Raw genomic sequence first — 22,186 nt, 5'->3', positions numbered from 1 at the left:
TTACTGTTTTAAATTAGGAAGGATTAGAAAGATGCTCTGATCGGGAAGTTTAAATAACCGTTAATATAGCGTTATTAAAATAATGCTTAAACATCTATGTGAAACATTCAGGAATGAGCTGAGTAACCTTTGAAAGACTAATTTGAATATGTTTTAGAAATCATAAAATCCCAAAGCATTTCACTTAAAACGTAACACATAACTGTAACAACTTAAACGAATTAACAGTTGTTTTTTTTAACACAAGTTTTAATCTTTGCTGACAACCAGAAATGATCAAACGTGTAAAAATGTCTGGTATGTTTTTTAATTCATAATTTTACTGAAACAGAGAGAAAAGAGAGAAATTTCCTCTACATGCTAAACTTTTACAAAATTTAATAAAGTCCTGAATTTGAAGGAATTTATAAAATTAAATTAATTAATTAATTAAAAAAATATTGGATTTAAATTAGCAACATATTTTAATGAATAATTCAGAAATGTTTTCTTATTAAATATATATTTTCTTTTATTTTATGTACATTTTATATTGCTAGTTGTAATGACAATAGTCGTAAAAATTCAAATTGAAAAACTTGATCTAAATCAAAATCAGGTAATAAACAACTTACATATAAACCGATGTTTGGCATTGAAGAATTCGAATGAACGTTTTTAATACCGACCCAATCATTTCATCCGGTGACCCATCAGATTATCAAGTAATTTTCTTTATTGGTTCGTTCATTTGTGCTTTACTGCATGATCGCCGTTAAAAGCTCGATGTGAAATTTACGAATGACTGATAAAAAGCCGTCCAACCGGTTATGTTTCGAGTATGTCGATAAAAGTCGAATTGTGCCAATTCAATTAACTCCCTTGATTGCACTAAATCGTCCAAGCGTAGCGAAATCGATTACAATGCTCATTCAAAAATATTACACTTTTCAAGTACGCTGGGAAAGACGAATGTCATAAAAACTTAAATTTTGTTCGGTTCCGTGCTATTATCAGATTGACATGATTTTTCTATCAATATTTTAAAAATATAAGTCGGACGTTTGCGATCATTTTGGTCTGCCATCCCATTAGTTTTGGTATGGATGTTGCCATCTTATTAATTGTCTTGCTTCACCTTGCTTATAACCCAGACTAATATCAATACGCGTCAGCAGATCAAAACGAAGAAAATAGGCTGCCCAAATGTTCACTAACGACCAAATTGTTACTTCACCGTACGGCAGAATTCAAAGAGTCTTAACTTTTTATTATTTTTTCGATTAATTAAGATTTTTAGTTAAAATAAAAAAGTCAGTGTCACGAGCTGGATTCGAACCCACGGCCTTCGGCTAGATACGCCGCTACTCTACCACTTGAGCTATCGTGACTTCAAGATCGTGGGTTCGAATACCGCTCGTGACACTGACTTTTTTATCTCAACTAAAAACCTTAATTAATTGAAAGATATTAATTGGTCAAGCGGACCACGTAAACTAGTGAATTTTTATATTTTGTTAACAATTACAAAATTACGGAAATCCAGACTCAGCAATTGCAAGTGTCTACGCACAAAGCTTAAGAAAAAAGAAAGACAGTATTGCCTGACATTTAGAGTGATAACTAAAGGCTGTTACGAAATATTTCAATTATTGTTGATTATTGATTCAATTATTGTTAGCTTATTTTCTTTTATGTGCTTTTGTCTATTTTTTCTTGTATTTTAATTCTTATTGTAACTGTTCGTACAAATTTTCGTCTGCCGAGGTTTTATGTTGGGTCAATCCAAAAAAATTACCAAGACAAAGCGAACAAGAATTTTTTTGTTAAAGTGTGAAGTATCGTCGTGGGGTCATCTGGATAATGAACATGTACTTTTGTCGTTTTCTATCATTCTAAATCGCTTATACTCGCTTTTCTGGTCTATCTGAATCGTTTCAGCATTTCGCCATCTTCAAAGGTTTATCTTGGCAATCATGTCCACGCAAGCCAACAATACATATATACGCCTGATACAGACCCAAAAAGAGATGAAGGCAGGTCAAAATGAACTAAAACGATCAAATTGCAAGGCATATATTCCAATTTAATGAAATATACAAATTTTTTTAGTTCCTATGAGGTTTAGAAAAAAACTTGCGTTCTTATTGCAAACGATCATTGTCGTTTGAAGACGATTTTCCTGTGTAGGTCGTAGGTAACCCAGCACAAAACTAGAACAGGTTTTTTTCTCGTCTGTAGAATCCTTGGACCCGGATTTTTTTCCATCCCTCTTTATCAGGGTCGTCAAATGAGGTTTTCGCCTCGTCAGCAGGGCGAGACAGTTATTACAAACATAACGGGACCCCGGCGAACGGGTTGACATCTTCCTAGGGCGCGTAAATCACTTTCACGCACACGCGATCCAGCCGGCCGCACGCCCCCCCGCTAGATAACAAGTCATAGGTGGCGAAAAAATGGAAAGGGGATGGAACGAAACCAAAATCACGTCCCTCGCATATACCAGATAAATCAAGGGCCCTCTTTTAAAACTTAGTGCTGGAAACAATAGTGGTTGCGCAGTAACGAGACTCAGAGGGAGGATCAATATAGACAGGCGTGCCAGGGCGTTTCGAGTTAGTACGGTGCCTGACGGTGTCTGGAAAGGGTCTCCTCTGTCAGTATGTGGATTAGTACACGAGGTACGTCGCTAATATCTTTTTATCTAGTCTCTATTATTCTCTAATTATTTTTTTTTAAATTATTTCACTGTAAAATAAAAACATTCCAATTTTTAAACACCAGAAAAAACTGACCGTTCATTTTCCAAACTATTTTCTAAAAATCTCTCAATAACTATTTTGAACACAGTAAATACATATTTACTTTTCCCCATTCCAATCAAAAATTAAGTTTTTGAAGTTTGTCTTTATGTTTAACAGTGTCTTAATTTTTTCATTGCGAATTATAAAGTCTTAATTTAAAAAAAGGTCTTTTGCTTTTTGAAGATTTTAACTATTCAATATAATAAAAAAGCTATCTCTTGTAGCACAATAAGCACTTAAATTAAAACAATCTGCATTGCAAAACGTGCACGTCAAATTTTCTTTTCAAGTTATAACTTAATCCTGATAAGTTAGACTTAATTTTTAAGCAAATTCAGTAAAATATATTCATAATTGTTTCGAACATAGCTAAAAATGGCGTTGGGTCATTTTCTAGATTTTATAATTTAAAAAAACACAGAGAAATTGCAGCATTAACAGGATGAATGAATACATTTTTCACAAATACATTTTGAATTATTTTCTGTCAACTAAAAGACGTTCTCTATTTAGCTATAAGTAATTTTATGATTGTAAACCACTCTAACTGTTAAGAAAATGTAAATAAGTAATCAATTCGGGCAGAACAATTTTTTTTACAGTTCAGTTTATTGTAAAAATGTATTGTTCAGAAAAACGCGAGAAAGCACGCATTAAACTTCATTCGTTAAAATTATTAACTTAATCGTGATAAGTGAAACCTTTGTGTTTTACGAAAGGTAGTTGAAATTATTAATTAATTTTATTTAATTGTCTTTTACGTCTCACAAAATTATCGTTTATCTAATGCTAAGTGTTTTTCCTCAATTTTTTTTTTCTGTTTGACAGTCGGTCAAATTTGAAATATGAATTGGTCAAGTAATAGTAAAGACTTCATTTGTACGATTTGGAAAAGCTTTACGAATAAACAAATTTCAAAGAGAATAACAGTCTAGACCTGAAAACGTTTTCTTTGTATGTATTATACACCCAAAAATATTTTTAAAAAATGGATAGATAGACAGATAACAAGCTATTGAAGAAATTCATGCAAAAATAATTTCCGTCCACATTAATTGAAATTATCGTTGAATACCAATACGGAATAAATGTATAAAATTAATAATTGTTAATAACAATATATAAAACATTTGCTTTTCAAAAATAAATAAAAATGTCACAAAACACCTTGTGTACATACATGCAAGTGCAAATTTTGTAAATATGCACTAATATAAAAATATAAAATAACAAGTTACTATGATTAAACCTGCCTATTAAAAGGCATCACCCTTCAAAATTGGAAATCACTTATTAATTCCTTCCTATATTTTATAGCTTGTACAATGTAGCCATATAATGTTTAACATTTATCGCCTTTTAATATCACTCTTAAAATGTGCCTTGTCAAAAGTTCTCGATTAAATTTCTTAACCCTACGTTACTTTATTGGACATAGCGCGAGGAAAATTATATGTATCTTCAATCAAATTAAAATTACGACATTTATTTTGATTACAATATGTACACGAGAAAAATTCAGATTTAAAGCCTCTTCTCTGATGAAATGTAATTCTTATTTGTCAAATAATCTACATACAGGTTTTTGTACATCTCATATAGTGATTTTTTCCTTTTTTTTAAATAATTTAGTCTTTAATTCAAACTTTACATATTTTGTACATTCTTTCTCTGTAAATCTTAATTAATCAAATAAATAACTTGTTATTTTTGAAAGTAAGGAATGCTAATAACATCTTATTTTACGAACAGAAGCAAAGATGTACATTACTTTCGGCAGCATTGAAGCAGTCCCTTATATGCCAGTTTTAGGATTAGGGCGTTAGGGATTGTGGGATAGATTTTAAAAGAAACATAAACTTTTACGTTAATTATTTCGCCATAAACAATTAGTATTAAACAAATAAAATCTTGTTTATTTTTCTTGAATTTTAATACTGCAGGTTTAATTTCTTAGTGTTATATCACAATTTTCTTTCTAATTAATAACAACAGCAAAAAGTACTGGGACAAAGGCTTGCTAAACTCCCAATTAAACTGTCACTGTGCTGTGACATTCTCAGTTAGGTAAATTAGCCCTACCTTGTTTTTAGTTATTTTTCATAGAACGGCACAATTTTTCATGTTTACTGGCACGGTGCAGTCGATTTTTTTTGTTCTGTTGAGCGAAGAAATTTTAAAAATCTTCTGCCAAAGTTTAAGCCTGCGCACACATCAAATAGTTAAATGTATAGAAAAAAGTCTGCACTTTTCGTATGATCGTTGGAAATCGAATGAAGGACCCTATTTTATTTGCTATTATTGGTTTTTACCGAAAGGACCGAAAGTAATTCTGTGTCATTCCTACACATCGGACCTGTTTTTACCCCTTACACCCAGCTGATTTCATTTATACTGTGCTCACTTTGCATTTTATAGAATAATAAGCGATATGAAACCTTCCGTTGGTTGTGAAGGCTCGATGCTCTTTTTAAAAATGACAAAGGGCCTAGGTATTCAGTGAATAAGTAATTTAAAGCCACTCTACACTTCTTGGTTGAACAAAGGCGGAGTGTTATTAATCCCAGAGATCCTTGGACGTCCTTGAATTAAAATGAATATTTCAGGATGAATTGTATCCAACCCCCCTAGGATTTTCCGTTTTACACTTCTTAATAAAATGATAATGGCAGGACTACTTTTTTTTAAAGGGCAAGGTCAACAAGGCAAATTGATTAAAAATGTACACTGCTGTTAACTAACCTCAAACACAAAATACGACTAAAAATGTACCAAAAGCACTAAAACCATTACAAATGTTTAGCAGGTAGAACAATTTTCGTTAAAATAAATATTGTTTGCCATTTTTATTACATGCCTTTATTTTACAATATTGGTATTTAGTTTCAACTTTGTAAACTCCAGATAAGACTTCTTCTAAGGGATCAAGATTACCTTATGTACCTTTTCCAAACCAAATTGACTTTTTTCTTTAAAAAATTGAATTTTTTTTTTTTAAATTGACCTTTTATGTGTTAATTTGAACCTAAAGTTTTTAGTTGATATTGGTCTACGCTTCGGTGAAAACAAGTTGAATTGCTTCTTACTGGGTACGTCTTCATTCGCCCTTGTCATCCGTATGCGTTTTGATATTTAGCAATCTTCTGTGGTGGCTTTGTCGTCTTGTTTCACGTAATTTATAATGCTGACCTTCAAACATGGTCAGAAGCTGAAATGCGTATGCTAGACCAAAATATCGACGATAAATAGACCAGTCTATTCGAACTGATCAAGCTACATGTTCATGATTCCGCAGAGGATGTAACTACCTAAAAAAACACTTGATTTCATAAAAATCACCCAGACCTGACACTGAAGATGGTTAGATACTGAAACGCAAACGACACCAAACTAGAACGTACGGACCGAAAATTATTGGAACAAACAAGTTACAGTTCATCACCCATCGTGCTAATACACATACCAAATCTCAAAATTGAAAAAAATTAATAATAAAATAAATAAAATGTAATATAATTGCCTTCATAAAAGTCTCTAACGTAAACGGATACCAGGGGTCCTCTGGCACAAAGACAGTTCAGCTTCATTTGCCATGTTACCATGATGCAGGATGTTTATTAAGTCCAATTCTTTTCACTGTATTCTTTCTCACTCCTGACCTCTTAAGAAATTTCAAATTTATGAATAATGAATAGTTTGATCTTTCAACCAACTTGAAATATTGACGGATACAGATGGTCGACTAGATAGTGACATCGCAGCCGTTATAGTAAGCAACCTTGGAAATATAAACCACCTTGACTATAAAATTGAACTAGATATAAAACAATTAAAACTTAAAGTTGATGGTCGAAAACACTGGGTCCATCTATCACTTGCTGGTTTCGATATGACTCAAATGTGTTTCGACTTTACACAAGAAGTTCCGTGAGTCCTCAAGAGTAGATGGACCCAGTAAGTGACCAGTCAGTTCATCATGGTCCATAAATAGGTACATTAGGCGGTAAAAAGTTCATTTACATCAGTAAAATGTTAAATTAAATTTTATATGTTCGCATGTCATGTTACCCTCTGGCATCATTGTAAACATATTATGACAATAACTCATGAGCGGTTTGGCTGACGTTCTACTACTTCAACTGTTGTCAGCAGTACTGACATTGCTAAGTCCTCTGGAGAAAGAACATAGCACAATGTAACCCACTCAAAAAAGGGGTGGTCATTAAATCAAAAATTAATTCTGTAACGTGAAGACTTCTTTTAACAGTGGTAATAATATTGGCCAAACTTTTAAAACTAACGTGCAATATTTAGCACATAACAACCAACACCTGTGATTATTGATCAATTTTTTACCTTTGATTATAGAAATTGTCAGGTTGTTTTGTCAGAACCAAAATGAATCAATCAAAATAGTGTTATATGCCCAAAAGCCAGGTGATGGATGTAAGAGGGATATTGATTTCTGTAATGTATAATCAATTTTAATCAATTAATATCGTGTCCTACATTGTGTTAAACTTTTCCAATTTAATTATTTCGATCCTCTTCATGGCCGAGAGGATAAATTACTTTGTTGGAGACATTACGAGCCAGTTCGTGAAACAGAACCCAGGTGCGGGAACAATGGGCCGAGTGGGCGTCGGCCCTTGTGGCCCTTTTACCACAGAACAAGCTCATTGTTCACAAAGCCACACATCAATATTAATTAAAAACTAGGTAATTTTTAAAATATTTTGAGCATAAGATGTCTAGTTCCTTTGTAAAAAAATAAGAAATTATTCCAGTAAAATATGTTATTGCACTATTAAATCAAAATAGTAAAATTTGTAATTTTTTTGGGAATAAATTGTCCAAATCTCAGTTAAAATATTTAAAAAACTAAATCTAAGTTTATTCGTTGAAAATTGAGTATGCCAATGTAAACATTTTTTTTAAATTAGTGTTATCATTTATTTTAGTATGATAGCTGTGTTGGCCTATTTATTTGGGAATTTGCTATCTTCATTGTTGGTCTGTTGCTACCCTGCTTATAACTATGACATACATGATGCAGTTATTTAAACGAAAAATCTATTTTGATAACATAGAAGATGCACAGAAGCCGAATCGCATATGACATAACCCCGCGGACCGCACTGAAAAATCCCCCAACTTGCTTAATTCGTGTAAGATTTTGCTACTTACCGTTATTCGATATGGATTTTAAAAAGTTTATCATTTTTCTTCATCCCCAGTAAACCGGATGAATATCGAGAACTCTGATGGAGTCTGACGTGCGTAATTGTAATTTATTAGCGCGAATGGAGGGACTACTTCCACACGGGTCAACCCGAGGAATCTTGAGCACTCTGAGAGAGTGTGAACGCAGTCCGGTACGCGTAAATGTAATTTATTGTCACGAATGGTGGTACTCCTTCACCACGACCTACCCCGAGAAATATCGAGTATTCTGGAGATGAATGGAGCGACTAGCAACTTGTTTTTAAAAATATATTTTTTGTCTGTCTATATATGTAAAATTGATCGGTTTATTGCATGCATATTTTTATCCTTTATTGACGAAGCCTTGAGGTAGATAGAGGGTGACTAAAGAATAGAGAAATAGACTTACCTTAATACCTAAAGCCTAATTTACGTCAATATAACTTTGGTGCAGTGACAGAAAAATTAATTGGTAGGAATAATAAGCAAAAGGGCAAGAAAATAATGAAAGAAGAAGTGGGCATGCGATGACCAATTTATCGTTATTCGCCTACACTAAAAATACATAAAATTTATCTTAATCAAAACCTTACGTAGAAAGAATAATTAATTAAAAAAGTAACTTGGACAATTGACGATTAAAACATAAATGGATTAATATTTAATAAGTAAAAGAAGTATCATTTACATAAACAGCTCCCTGTGGCCACGTCATATGTCGCTGAAAATCCAATCTTGATTACACGACATTTGAAAATGTCAAAAAGAGGGAAAATTCGAACGGTTGTAGGTTGAAATGGAAAGTTGGTGTCCGACAAGATCGAAGTCACGCTAGCTCCAGTGGTAGAGCAGGGGCGTATTTAGCCGGATGTCGTGGGTTCGAATCCCGCTCGTGGCATTACTTTTTTATCTCGACCAAGACTTTACATAGAAACAATAATTAATTGAAAGAAGTAACTTGGTCAATTGAGCACTAAAACGTAAATGGAATATTACACAAAATGTTGAGGCTTTAAATTGAAGATTGGTTCAACAACAATTAATATAAATTTGTTTTTTGAGACTTTATAATGTCAATATAAATACACTCCATATTTTTTCATATAAATATGTATTTTCCTAGGGCTCTCTTATTATTTTGGATCCATATTAATTTGAGCCATTGTTGACTTTTTTCAATTGTCCCGGAGTTATTGCAATTGCACAGATGTCTACGTTTGGACCACAATCAACTTCGCTCGTAGCTAGAAGAGAATTGGCCATTGTGTTTCTCCTGCATTGTTCCATCCATGCGCCAACTACCCTATCAGCAATCTGAGTAGTTTCGAGCCCTTGTACACTCACATTAAGAATTTAACCTTTTTTAAAAATATATTTAAACTTTATGTTAATATAAATATGTATTTATGCGAGAGAGAGAGAACACTTTTCATGGCGTTTAGCCCTTTAAAAAAACTTTCTTTTTTCCTTTGAATAAACAGCTACCGGGCTGATTAATGTCAGATTAAACTTCCTTCAGTTTGCTCTGGAATTACGTTCAAAGCCTTTGCCACTTCAGGCTCTCAATTCTCAATTATAGTCCTTCACAGAAGAACCGGCGAGGCGTTGAATTAACGAGTGAACATTTCGATGAAGCGGCCATAAAATTTAACTGCTCTTGCAAGATTTTCGATCTTTCGTTTTCATTTTAATTTGCGACTTGTTAGCGATTTCAGAATTCCCATTAGAAAGTGTTACTAGCCAATTGGTGTACATAAAATAAAATAGGAACAACACGATTTTCAATCTGTTTCTAATATAACATCACGTTAAATAATCAATAGTTAATGTCTCGCATTTATCGAGTCAGATCGTAAGTGTGGATCGTAACTGGAAAATTGGACCATAGTCGAATATCACAAGGATTGGCAAGATGAAGAAATCTTCATATTCAAAGTACGACAGTTTTCTTTCAATATTCTTGGAGCATATCAATCCAAGAAAGTATTACAAATATATTTTCTTACATCCTAGTCAACAAGTTTATAACTAGATCTCGGTAAATAAGATCTGTATACGCAATTTTATAATTAATTTAAACATTTTGTTGTGGTATAAAATGAAAACGAAACAGTACCGTCAAAGATTTTTGGATTGTCGGACATTATTTCTAGTTTGAATGGTTTCTAACATTCTGATGTGTTTTGGCCCACCGGACTCGTTTAGGCATTTCGCCATCTTCAGCAGTGGGCTTTGTTGTCTTGCCCCGCCCTACTTATTTCCTCGACCGGGGACCCCGGTGACCGATTGGTTAGTGCAGCCGATCCGCATTTGCATACCTAACTGTTCTGGATTCGAATCCCGGGCCTTGCCATTGAAATTTTATTTGAGATCAATTTTGATTAATTATTGTAAAGTGATTTAACACCTCATACGCGAAAATTAACGGTTTATTTTAAATTTTCTTCTTTACGATAGAAATTATTTTACTTTACTTTTACTGATTACCCGCTGATTATAGCAGCAAAATGCAATGTACAATAAAAAATTCCCAAATCCGATCGTCTCGTTATAATCCTAGAAATCTATATGAGTGCCATTGAAAATACCTAGTGGCTTAATCTATTTTTTTGTCTATTCATTTCCTGTGTTCTCTTCTATTCTTCATTTGTCCGAAACCTCATAAGGAACAAACAATACATGCATTTGTTAAAAAAACCACAGATTTGCAGGCAAGTTTCAACTACTTCCGCCTAGAATGGAAATAATTAAAACTGGTAAATTCGTTAAAACTTTCTCCGCATTTTCGACGGTCCCGACGAAGTCCGAGAGGGCTTAGTTGCCTGTTAGGTTTAAGGTTAGTAACCTGTTTCCCAGAGGGCCCGGAGAGAAAATGAGCTTAGATGTTCTCGTCCTCATCAAGGGAACAAATAAAAGGGGAAGCCGTTTGATGTAGCAATCCCTTCTTCGTTGCAACGCTAAAAAGGTTGAAAGAATAAAATGTTTGGTCATTATTAAGCTTTCGAGTTTGAATATTTTTAATATAACGTCAATAACGTCTTTTATTATTTTCTTTCCGTTTTGGCTCAATTTAATTTTTTTTTTTTTTTTTCAATTTGTTAGATATTGTTAGATTTATTCATGAGGTCACTGGAGTGAAAGATATATTCGATGGTTTTGTACAGTTTCAATCTGCTTTTTGACATCTTAGGTAGTACATCTGTTTGTTAGCTTGTCCCGTGATGTATCAAAAAGTTGCTTCATTGATTGGTCAGGGATATAAGAGGGCTTGAAGCAAGGTGACAGACGGCGAACAGTCTGAATACGGCACAACACCGATGCGCGTCTGACATACCATGACAAGGAAGAGACTTAAAAAATGACAAAAACTACAAAACAACAAGTTTTGCAGTATACTTAAATATACAATTAAAATATAAGTAAAGTAATGCAGAAGGTTGTAAGGTCTAACTAACCGTTCGGTTGTACATTATCTATTTTATTTTTGAATATTAGAGTTATTTGGACGTTAAGATATACAAAACAATTAATTAAGATTTTTACTTGAGATAAAAAAGTCAATGGCACGAGCGGGATTCGAACCCACGATCTTCGGCTTGATACGCCGCTCCTCTACCACTTGAGCTATCGTGACCTCGATCCACTTCCAGCGACAAAAGTAGCTTCCAGTAAAGTAGGTCCATTTTTTGTAAATAAACAATTCGGATTTGTTTTAAGCACTCTTTAAAGCAACTAAGCATTATTAAATACAGCGAAGAAAAAATAAAAATATTTGGGCTGAATTCTCCAGGAGACATTATTTTTCGTACGATGTCGAGTGTTCCACATAAAAATTCATAATCCCTCTGGACTTCATTCAAATTCAACGTTATGACAACCGTCGGAAAGCTTAATTTCCCTAATTTCCATCTCTGTAAACGAGGTTTAGACTTGTCATTACAAGTGATAAACATAAAGATTAAACCAACAAAAACTTCTCAAACATTTAGTTTTTAAATTAGTTTTCTAATTAACTTTTCGATGGTCAAATTTGTGCCCTTACGTGTGATTAATAGAGTTCTAATCCTCTGTAAAATTTCATGTGAATCGTTTTAAAGTTAACAAAATCTTTCTGATTTTTGAAGAGCATCGGACGGCATGAATAAACTTAATACGCTTTTCCAACATTGTTTTACGATCAAATACACTAAAAAATAATAACATAATACAATATATTAATACCTACAACAAAATAATAAGGAAATTCGTAAAACACAGTTGGAAAAGCGTAATAAATTTACTCAAACCCAAATAACCGTATTTAGGGATATTTTTGGGGTTCGATATTTGAATATCAACTTTTTCAGGATAAAGAATGTTTTAACTTTTTCCCATGGCTCCTAGGCAACGTTTGGACACGTCTAAAAACGTCGACCTAAATCACGAAAAAAATAATTCATAAAAATCAGTGATCCACATCCTTAGCCCCCTATATCTAACATAACTATATGCTATAGAAAATATTGTAAATTTATTATAAAATGTGTAAAAATTAACTATGTAACTTAATAGATTTTAGTCATTCTAAGTGAAAGAGGGTGCCATGATAGGCGAGTGGTTAGAGTGAAAGAGACCCTGTGGTCGTGGGTTCAATTCCAACCTTAACCAATTTTCTTTCCCCCCCCCTTCTTCCCAAAATATGATATACATACTACATGGAATTTGGTTAATATGAAAAAGCAAAAAGGGCATTACAAAAAAAACCTCATCCGTTTTACTAACCCCTTTTTTATTTATCAACTGAGACCAGGATTGTCTGTTACGTGTAGGTTATAATGCGTTAAGCCTCTGACATGTTACATGTGGAACCGCTGTAGACCACGAGGTCATGAGTTCGATTCTCACAGTCGCCTCAGAAATTTTATACACGCGTCCCGTCCCCAACTGATTGATTTGTGGATGCTGGAGCCAAGAAAACCTTCCATTGCTCATGAAAGAATCATTTGACCTACTAGTTGGGCTTTTTTGGACCCTTTTTCAAAGTACAAAACGTTCTGAGAACACCTTTGTTCCAGAAATAGCGAAATCTTGTACATAAAATTCCATCAATCCTTTTCCACACATCCAAATCCTTGATCCGTCAGCTCAGTTCCACTATCAACCAGATGATCTCCCCATCTTTTTATAGCGCCGATGGTCACGTGATTCTCTACGTAGTGACGAATTGGAAAATTGAAAAGGTGAAGTCATTAATTATTTACTCTAAAGGAGAATCACTGGGGGAGTTTGTCGTGCTTCGTTCTGACAGCTTTTGTACAGTTGTAATTGTTTTACAACTGTAAAAATCAATAAAAATATCAACCAAGTTAGGTTGAATACAGAAAAGATTATTGAAATTTACAACTAATTCAAAAAGTTGTTAATCGTCCTAATACAGTTTAAAGTTAAACTTTGTTATGACTAATGAGAAATGACGTCCCGACTGTGCTTTAGCGCCGAGTTACTTCACGAGCTAAGATTTACAAGATGTTTATTATTATTTCGTAAAGTCCCGTCCCGATGGATTCAAGTTCCTTAAGGCGCACTCGAATGCCCGGAATAAAGAGCCGATTGTTCGAAATTCGCCTCTAGTTGATCAGAAATTAGCCAGAAACAACAAACTTCTCTCCACAGATTGAAACGGGAAATAACGAAGTTACAACCCTCTCAAAGTTACGTGCTACTCTGTATCTTTTAATTACATTGTATAACATGCAAAGTTTTAAAATCATTCGTATGACAAGGTAATTTAAAAATTTCAAAACATTGGATGTTTTCAAGCTACGAATTTAACATAAACGCAAAATATGTGAATACTCTAAAAATGTTATATATCTGCTGAAAGATTGATATTGATTACATATTAACTTTCTTGTTTATTCCAACCATAAACCAAACAGAACATAAAAACCTTTCGGATCTTGATTAGAGTTACACGCTCGTGAACATTTCTAATAGGATTATAGTTACATGTTCCGTGTTAAAAGCGTATTTAAAAACTCCACCTCCGTTCAGCAAGCCATCATTTTGGAATTGTTTAGATATTCGTTTTATAATAAAACTATAAGCATTCATGGAAAAGGTCCAACATGTGCTGTGTTGACGCCCACTCCACTTCTTCCCACGGAATCCCGGAACGACTCCTACTTTCAAACAAGTCCCTGTTTGTTAATGAATCACAGGCGAGCATGGAAAACATGCTAATTTGTATCTAAAGGTAAATTACATGTATGTTAATACCGTAAATGGAACTAAACGCAAATTGAGTGAATAAACATTAAACGAAAAAGACGAAAATAAACAGCTCATGTAATTAAGCCTATTATTAATATTATTGCTCATAAAAAACAGCTGTTTGCAAAGGTAAAAACAGTTAAGATGCTAATCAATAAAATATAAGTAGGTTTTTACAGTGAATTACATTTAGTTTAATTTACTGATTAATTGAGAATCTCTCTCTCTCTCTCTCTCTCTCTCTCTCTCTCTCTCTCTCTCTCTCTCTCTTTCTTTCTTTCTTTCTCTCTATCTATCTATCTATCAATCTATCTACCTGCTCTCTCTCTCACTCTCACTCTCCCTCCTTCTCCTCTCTCACTCTCTCTCTCACTCTCCCTCGCTTTCTCTTTCTCACTCTCTCACCCTCTCTCTCTTTCTCTCTTTCTTTCTTTCTTTCTTTCTTTCTTTCTCTCTCTCTATCTATCTATCAATCTATCTATCTGCTCTCTCTCTCTCTCTCTCTCTCTCTCTCTCTCTCTCTCTCTCTCTCTCTCTCTCTCTCTCTCTCTCTCTCTCTCTCTCTCTCTCTCTCTCTCTCTCTCTATCTCTCTACCTCTCTTTCTATCTTTCTCCTCTTCCTTTTTCTTACACACATTCCACATATAGTCTGTAAGAAGATCTGTCACGAAAATCATTATAATTTTTAGTTAAATGACTTTCTTTTTCTTTTTTTATGATGAAATTTTCAAGTTGAATTATTATTATTAATAATGAAGCAAATGTTTCATTATTATTTTCAAACAAACAAGAATTTATTTAGAGAAATTCTCATTTTCTATTTGTTTAACTTTGTTAACTCAACAAAATTTTGTTATTTTGGTTTTTATTATATAAAAATATAAACAGTTAATTTGCCAAACAAATAGAAAAACTAGTGTTGCTTTCCCCATAAAGAGCAGTAGCTTGAAAGCAGTCCTGGCGTCTACTTCGTATAATCAAACGTTACCAGGTTGGCAAAAGAAAATATTTTATTTATCTTTAGTATGATTATTTTGATTGAGATTTTTTTTCCAAAATTTGAATTTGTTTGTTTATTTTATAGAAAGGAATATAATTTTTTATTTCTAATTCGGATTTTATTTTATTTGTATTATTTCCACTGCGCAGAAAGGGCCTGCTAAATATTTTTTTAAAATTATTGTCCCATTCAGCACGTGTCCTAATAAAAGATACCACATATCTTCATTACATATCACTTAACTAAATACATACATACGGACACGTATAAATAATTCTGTATTCATGTTACTTATTAGAGTTTGAATTTTGCTACATTTCTTCATAAATAACTATGAAAATAGCTCGTGCAAAAAAGACATACGTACACTCACAAAAATAAGTATATACATGTAAATATACTCCTACATTCCCCTTTCTTACATATGTGTTTTTGCTTTGTATGGTTTAGAATTTGGCTGTGCTTAGTCGGTATTTTTCTAGTTTATAAAATTTTATAAATAGTTAATAAAACACAGACTGGAACACATTGATTTTGAAGTTCAGGTAAGTAAAACTTCAGGCACATATTTCATGGCAATAAATATTTTTAATTGCCTATGGACCTCTGTACCTTCATGTACGTGATATGTCTTATTTATTAGAATGAATGCATTTATTAGCGTGAACGTAAGGGCTTATCCCCTATCACCGTTAGAATATCGAGTACTTTGGTGTACTGTTAAAAAATTGTGGTAAATGAATGTAATTTTGTACAATAGTACGAATAGAGGGGCTCATCCTCAATTATCGCTGGGAATATACTCTCTAGCTAAATGATCAAGAAAAGACAGAGTCGGTCTCTCTCCAATCTTCCTAATTGGTTTAATCATAATTGGCTGGAGAAACACGCAAATAAATTAGTGGGATTAAAACGCGAGAAAGACGAAAATTCAATTATCCAAATGAAAAAGACATTAATAAATATTGTGGTATTAAAACTTACGGTTTTTCGTGATGATGAATATGTAACTTGGTAGTTTCCGTATTTTTTGGTCTCTTCGCTGTTTTGGTCTGTCAAACTTCATAAATAAATTATGAAAATATTTCCCTCGTTTTTCCCAATTGTTCCTAACATGACTAATTTTTACTTTATTAGATTTTTATACAATGAAGCAATTCTTTCTTTTTGTTATGGAATGTTGTCATTTAATAGAATAAATTTTTGTTTAATTTATGTTAGCATGGTATTAAAATTGTCAGTGGAGTAAATAAGTATGTAAGTAACGTAATTCCTGTCATACGGGAGGGCTTAACGTCAAACTTTGGGTGTTGAGGACGAGGGATCAGACTTTACAATACTTTTTTATATTATTCCAATTATGAAACCATGGTATGAACACAGAACTGGAGGCGTTGCAAACTCCTTAGGTCACCGCGGTCGCCTGCCCTTGTTTGGTTTGGTAAAAAAGTGAAAAAAACTTGTTAATCTTATTTTTGTGTTTGATGATTAGATCCTAGGACATTTTTTGTTGGTTGAGGCAAACTAAATTAATTTCACATTAAACTAAAGGTTTTATAGAATTAATTAAAAACAGGTCTGAATCTTATTATAAAAAATAGTTAAAAATCTTCCTACCAGTCTTTTCAAAACTTGGTTCTTAAAGCTCACTTCCTGTCTTCATCGTTGGAAGCCATCTCATAGCAATATGTGTGTATTGTTTAAAAAAAGCTTAAAATTAGCAAGCAAACGGGCTCGTACACTAGCAGAGGGAAATTTCCCTTCATTCGAGGCACGTGCGGTCCCGCTCTGTGAATCCTATTCAATCCTCAAGCATTTCGTACGCGTTTCTTCAATTTGCTTGCCCCGCTCGGTTAGAGTTACGATAACCATTTTTTTTTCTTTGGGGTAAACACGATTTGGGAAGATGTTGATAGCGATTGCAAAATCATTCCCACGTAGAGCATTTTAGTGGGCTGGCGCTTTATCTCATCCTTTTGTTCCCAGCATATCCGGTTGTTATGAAGGATCTGAGTTTGTAGGAACATATGCTTTTATGTTGAGTGCCGAGCCGTATGAAATCCCAGAGAGATAATCGAATAATCCGTGTGTCTTTTATGTTACGAAACAAACAATAACTAATATGGAAACAGCAAATTAACAGAACATTACCACATAAACATTTTTTTAAATGATTAAGGAGTGAGGTTATGATACACAAAACAGGTCAGATTTTTTTAAGAGGCCAAAAGAAAACTACGTTATCTATATATTGTTATAACAACAAATTTCTATTTTATGACCTGTTCTTTAGGTAATTTTATTTTCAATTGAGAGATATCCTCTGGGATTTGCTGAGTGATGATTCTGCAGTTTGGTTATTTCTGATCATTTGGGCGTTTATCCGCGCTGTTTTGTTTTATAAGACACGTTTCAGATTTATAGCATAAACATACCAAAAAACTCACTAATTTCGTGGTCCGCTTGACCAATTAAATCATTACAATTAATTAAGGTTTTTAGTTGAGATGAAAAAAAGCTAATGGCACGAGAGGGATTCGAACCCACGACCTTCGGCTAGATATGCCGCTGCTCTACAACCTGAGCTATCGTGACCTCGATCCACTCGGACATCAACTCCCCATCTCAACCCCACCTTTTGAGTTTTCCCTCCTTTTGCCATTTTTCAAATGTCGTGTAATCGGATTGGATTCTCGACGACAATTGAAATGGCGACGGAGAGCCTTAGTGAAGTGTACTTCATTTTAATTCATTAAATTCACTAATTTCGTAGTCCGCTTGACCAATTAAATCATTACAATTAATTAAGGCTTTCAGTTGAGATGAAAAATGGCAAATAATGCTAATTAATAATGCTCAATTGCTTTAAAGAGTGCTTAAAACAAATCCGAATTGTTTATTTACAAAAAATGGACCTACTTTACTTGAAGCTACTTTTGGTTTTTGTAACGTTTTGTATATCGTATAAAGCCATTTGTATGAAAATGGCAAAAAGGAGGGAAAATTCAAAAGGAGCTGTTGAGTTGGGAAGTTGGTGTCCGAGTGGATCGAGGTCACGATAGCTCAGATGGTAGAGCAACAGCATATCAAGCCGAAGATCGTGGGTTCGAATCCCTCTCGTGCCAATAGCTTTTTTTCATCTCAACTACAAACCTTAATTAATTGTAATACCAAAAAACACAGAATAATGTTGAAACAGCGAGGATAAGCCGACCTTCTAATTTTACAATAAAATCACAATTTTTACACTACGGTACCTTAAGGTTCAGTCTGTGTTAGTACCTCGAACGGATATCTTCAGATTTAAAGGTTAAAACGAGTCAACCCCTTTACGACGAGGCACGACCAATATTGGTTTACTGTGCAATCTCCAAAATTGTTTAGTGCTCTTCGTTAAGGTTAAGGCTTTTTATCAGATCCCAAGACTCTGATAAAACAGAGGCTATTCTGCTGTCCCGAATTCTGTCTCCGAAGTCTGCAGTGTCCAGCCAGTAGTCCTACCACCATTATTATCCTTACACGTCACAGGTTCAGTAGTCTGCAGTTAGGCTAAGTTTTGATGCTTCGAAGAACTTTTTCACATGTCTTTGTCCTGAACCGAGGACTTATTTTGAACCAATTGGCTGATTTTTGGCAATTTGGTATGCAGCAACAGGGATCAGGACCGATAAGGGTCATGCTGTTAGTCTATTTATCGGCCTCCTCTTTACCCTTCTGATGATTTACCTTAAAACCCAAACAAGGCTAATTTTGTTGACGTCCCCAATGTCATACAAGGCCTAAACTTTACTACCGATGAGGCAGTTATCTCTAATGCCGCCAAGCATGAAATTAGATGGGAAGTCTTTTGTTGTGTGTACCAAGGTTTATACGAGTTCAAGACATTGGTTTATTTGTGGTGTTTAGTGACCAATAATTAATTATTATTTGAGGATGGTGAGATGCGGTCTGGTGTAACATAGACCATTTTCTTTGTCCGGGCAACGTTTCGGCACACAGTAATGACACATCTACACATAAAACAAACACTTTGAGTGAGTACTAATACTTTGATTGAGTCTAAAATTTCCATCCTTGTGTAAATTCATTTTTTCATATCTTACAGGTATTTGTATAATTTAAACAATGTTTATAAATCCCATGCGCTGAAGATGATCTCAATAAAGATCGAAACGTTGGCACGATTAAGAAAATGTTTTTCTAAACCTTCGTCACACCAGACCGCATCTCACGATCTCCAAATAAAGATTTGTTTATTTTTATAGATATCCGCTCCATAAATACATAATAATCATTTACCAACATTGCTATAAGACATGTAAATTAATCTTCCATTATACGATGTAAACACCTTTCGAAAGCTTGTTAATTAAATGCATGCTTTAAAACATTTGAAAAAAATTTAAACTATATCACGAAATATTCATGGATTTAAGCTTATAGCAGTAATAAACAGTTGAAATAATTATATATATAATATTTAGCCTTGTTGTTAGTAGGCTTCACACGAAATGCCTGTTGTTCGAATGAAGGCGAAATCCCTAGAAGGAAGGGAAATATCGCCCCGCCGCAGATGTGATGCACGTGTCAACGTTGACGTTCTTGAAAGAAAAAAATCCTCGGTTGATCCGGTCGGGCTTAAGGACGCGAATCCGAGGGTGGAATCCGGCTGCTTTCGTATGCAGACCCAGTAAATGTCCGGGGGCGGGTTATGAAACTAGAGAATAGAAGGAGCTGGTATTGATGCCGATCGATTTTCCACCCATCGGGATATATCGTTTTTTACCCCTTTATGCATAAGTTGACCCTAAGGACCAAGATAATGTTAAACACAAGTCAATCCAACGTCTTAAAATAATAATCCAGCTGGCTACAATGAGAAGATTGGATATTTACTAAAGCATGGTACATGCAAATACGGGAGAGAAATGAGAGAGGGAAGGAATGAGTTGGATAGATAAAGAAAATAGGTAGAGGGAAAGAAAGGATGAGAGAAAGAGTTAGAGGGATAAAGAGAGAGAGAGAGAGAGAGAGAGAGAGAGAGAGAGAGAGAGAGAGAGATGCATACAGATATTTTTTTTTACTAGGGTTCGAGAAAGCAGAGGTCATAGCAGCAACCCTTGGAATGCCGGTGTTTTTGAAAAAATCCATCGTAATTGTATCGGGTTCGAATTCAGGGCTGCTAGATTTGAACCCCGGACCTTTCCCTTCCTTTGTCAACGCCTTAACCGTCGCGGCCACCGACGGCCCCTGATAGAGAGATAAACAGGTAGAGATAGATATATAGAGACAGATAGAGAGAGTTACAGAGACAAGAAAAAGATAGGGGGTGTGAGAGAGAGTGAATGAGAGCTAGAGAGAATGATAAAGAAGAAGATAGATAGACATACGTAGGGGGAGAGAGAGAGAGAGAGTGAGAAAGAGAGGGAAAGATAAAGAGGAAGATAGATAGACATACGCAGAGGGAGTGACTGAGTGAGTGAGAGAGAGAGTGTGAGAGAGAGTGAGTGAGAAGGTGGGAAGGAGAATGTGATTGTAGATTGACAGGCTGAGAACCGATTTTGTCAAAACTGCTTGGAACCACCTGTTACTAGTTAATATTCATCTTAAGCCAAAGTCAGCTCATTGCAATCAACACGTTATTAACACCTAATTATTGTGTGCAATAAATTTTCCAATCAAATGGTTAAACACCTGGAGAAAATGAATCATTGGCTCCACGGCAATTTCAATGCATTTTTGACTTTCAGAGAAAAGCGGCACCATTAACTTCAAAGGAATGAATTGAACGATCCCTTTGAGCTAACTCTAAGCTGTTGGGCAGGAAATATCCCTCATATCCCTCGGGACCTTTCCACTCAAAGATGCCGTTGACTTGACCTGCTCAAACAAATCTCCTTTATAAAAGAAACGGATTTTGACAAATTTTGTTAGAAAGTAAGAGAACACCAAGGGATCTTGAAAATTGAAAGCTGCATTTTTCCGCTGTTCTGTGAGCAGTAACGTCGATTGTTTGCAGCTTAGTTAGTCTTTTGTGTTCTATCTGTAACAAAATACGGGTCTGTTGGGCGGTCGTACATTTCTGTCCGAAAATGGCTGATGGTTTGATAGATATTTTTGGCAATTGGAAAATTGAAAGTGCAATAACAGGCTTATCACAGATCATGTCCACTTCTTACGATTGTCTACTGATTTAAATCTTAGTTAAATCATAAGTGTAATTTTTCGTAATTTGGTTTGTAAGTGCCTCTGAGAGTGTTTATAATGCCGTTTATACTCCTGTTACGAATTGATATTTCACGGCACACACGCCGTTTTGAAATATGATCGCGGGTCCAATTAGATCAGAGCCGCATCTATCATTCAAACTGCCAGTATATTACGAATTTCACGGCTGGCGGGGCAATTTGTCATAAAACTGGTTTTATTACCGAGCCCGGCTGAAACAAATTGCCAGGGTGGCCGCTCACCCGCAAGTTCGGCGAAGGTCAGGGACTTGAACTTCCTTCCCGTTCCTCCCGCAGAAAATCGCAGCATAATTGTTATCAAAATGTACGAAATAAAACATCGTGACCTGAATTACCATTATTTGTAAAATACGGAGGGTAATAAAGTGGACGTGACGGAATTTATTGGGTGGGAGCGTTTGGGCCGGGGTCCGAGCACCAATGGGACTAGCTTCCGGTGATAGATAAAGCGTTTTTCACGAAAGGCGATTTATATTGACCCTCCTGTTTGTCCAGACACATTAAAACCCACGTTCATTACAGGATCACTTCCACTTCATTATTGGGAAATTAAAAGTTTAATTAGCAAAACTTGACAACTTAATGTTCAGATCGCTCCAACCTCTCCAAATTAAATTTATAGGTTTGATCTGTAAGTCGAGTTTCAGTCTATCGCTATTATAAATAGAGATCTTGCGTCACCTTTATTATTTCCCTCA

The 22,186-nt window shown here is 34.6% G+C and overlaps 1 protein-coding gene across 2 annotated transcripts in view; it reads left to right on the top strand.

Moving 5' to 3' along the window:
• The window catches only part of LOC106668804 (breast cancer anti-estrogen resistance protein 3), a 105,826-nt gene that overhangs the window by 15,744 nt on the left and 67,896 nt on the right, over positions 1–22,186 (top strand). The window contains exon 1 of one of the 2 annotated variants that reach the window (XM_014397919.2): positions 2,563–2,660. The exons of the other annotated variant lie outside the window; for it this stretch is intronic. The gene's annotated coding sequence lies outside the window, so the exon portion shown is untranslated. Of the gene's footprint in view, positions 1–2,562; positions 2,661–22,186 lie in introns of those variants that run through there. 2 annotated transcript variants of the gene reach the window in all.

Source organism: Cimex lectularius, unplaced genomic scaffold, assembly GCF_000648675.2.
Source record: "Cimex lectularius strain Harlan isolate CLEC.00 unplaced genomic scaffold, Clec_2.1 scaffold125, whole genome shotgun sequence".
NCBI lineage: Eukaryota > Metazoa > Arthropoda > Insecta > Hemiptera > Cimicidae > Cimex > Cimex lectularius.
Note: the sequence above shows the minus strand (reverse complement) of the source record. Positions and strands in the feature narration are given on the sequence as shown.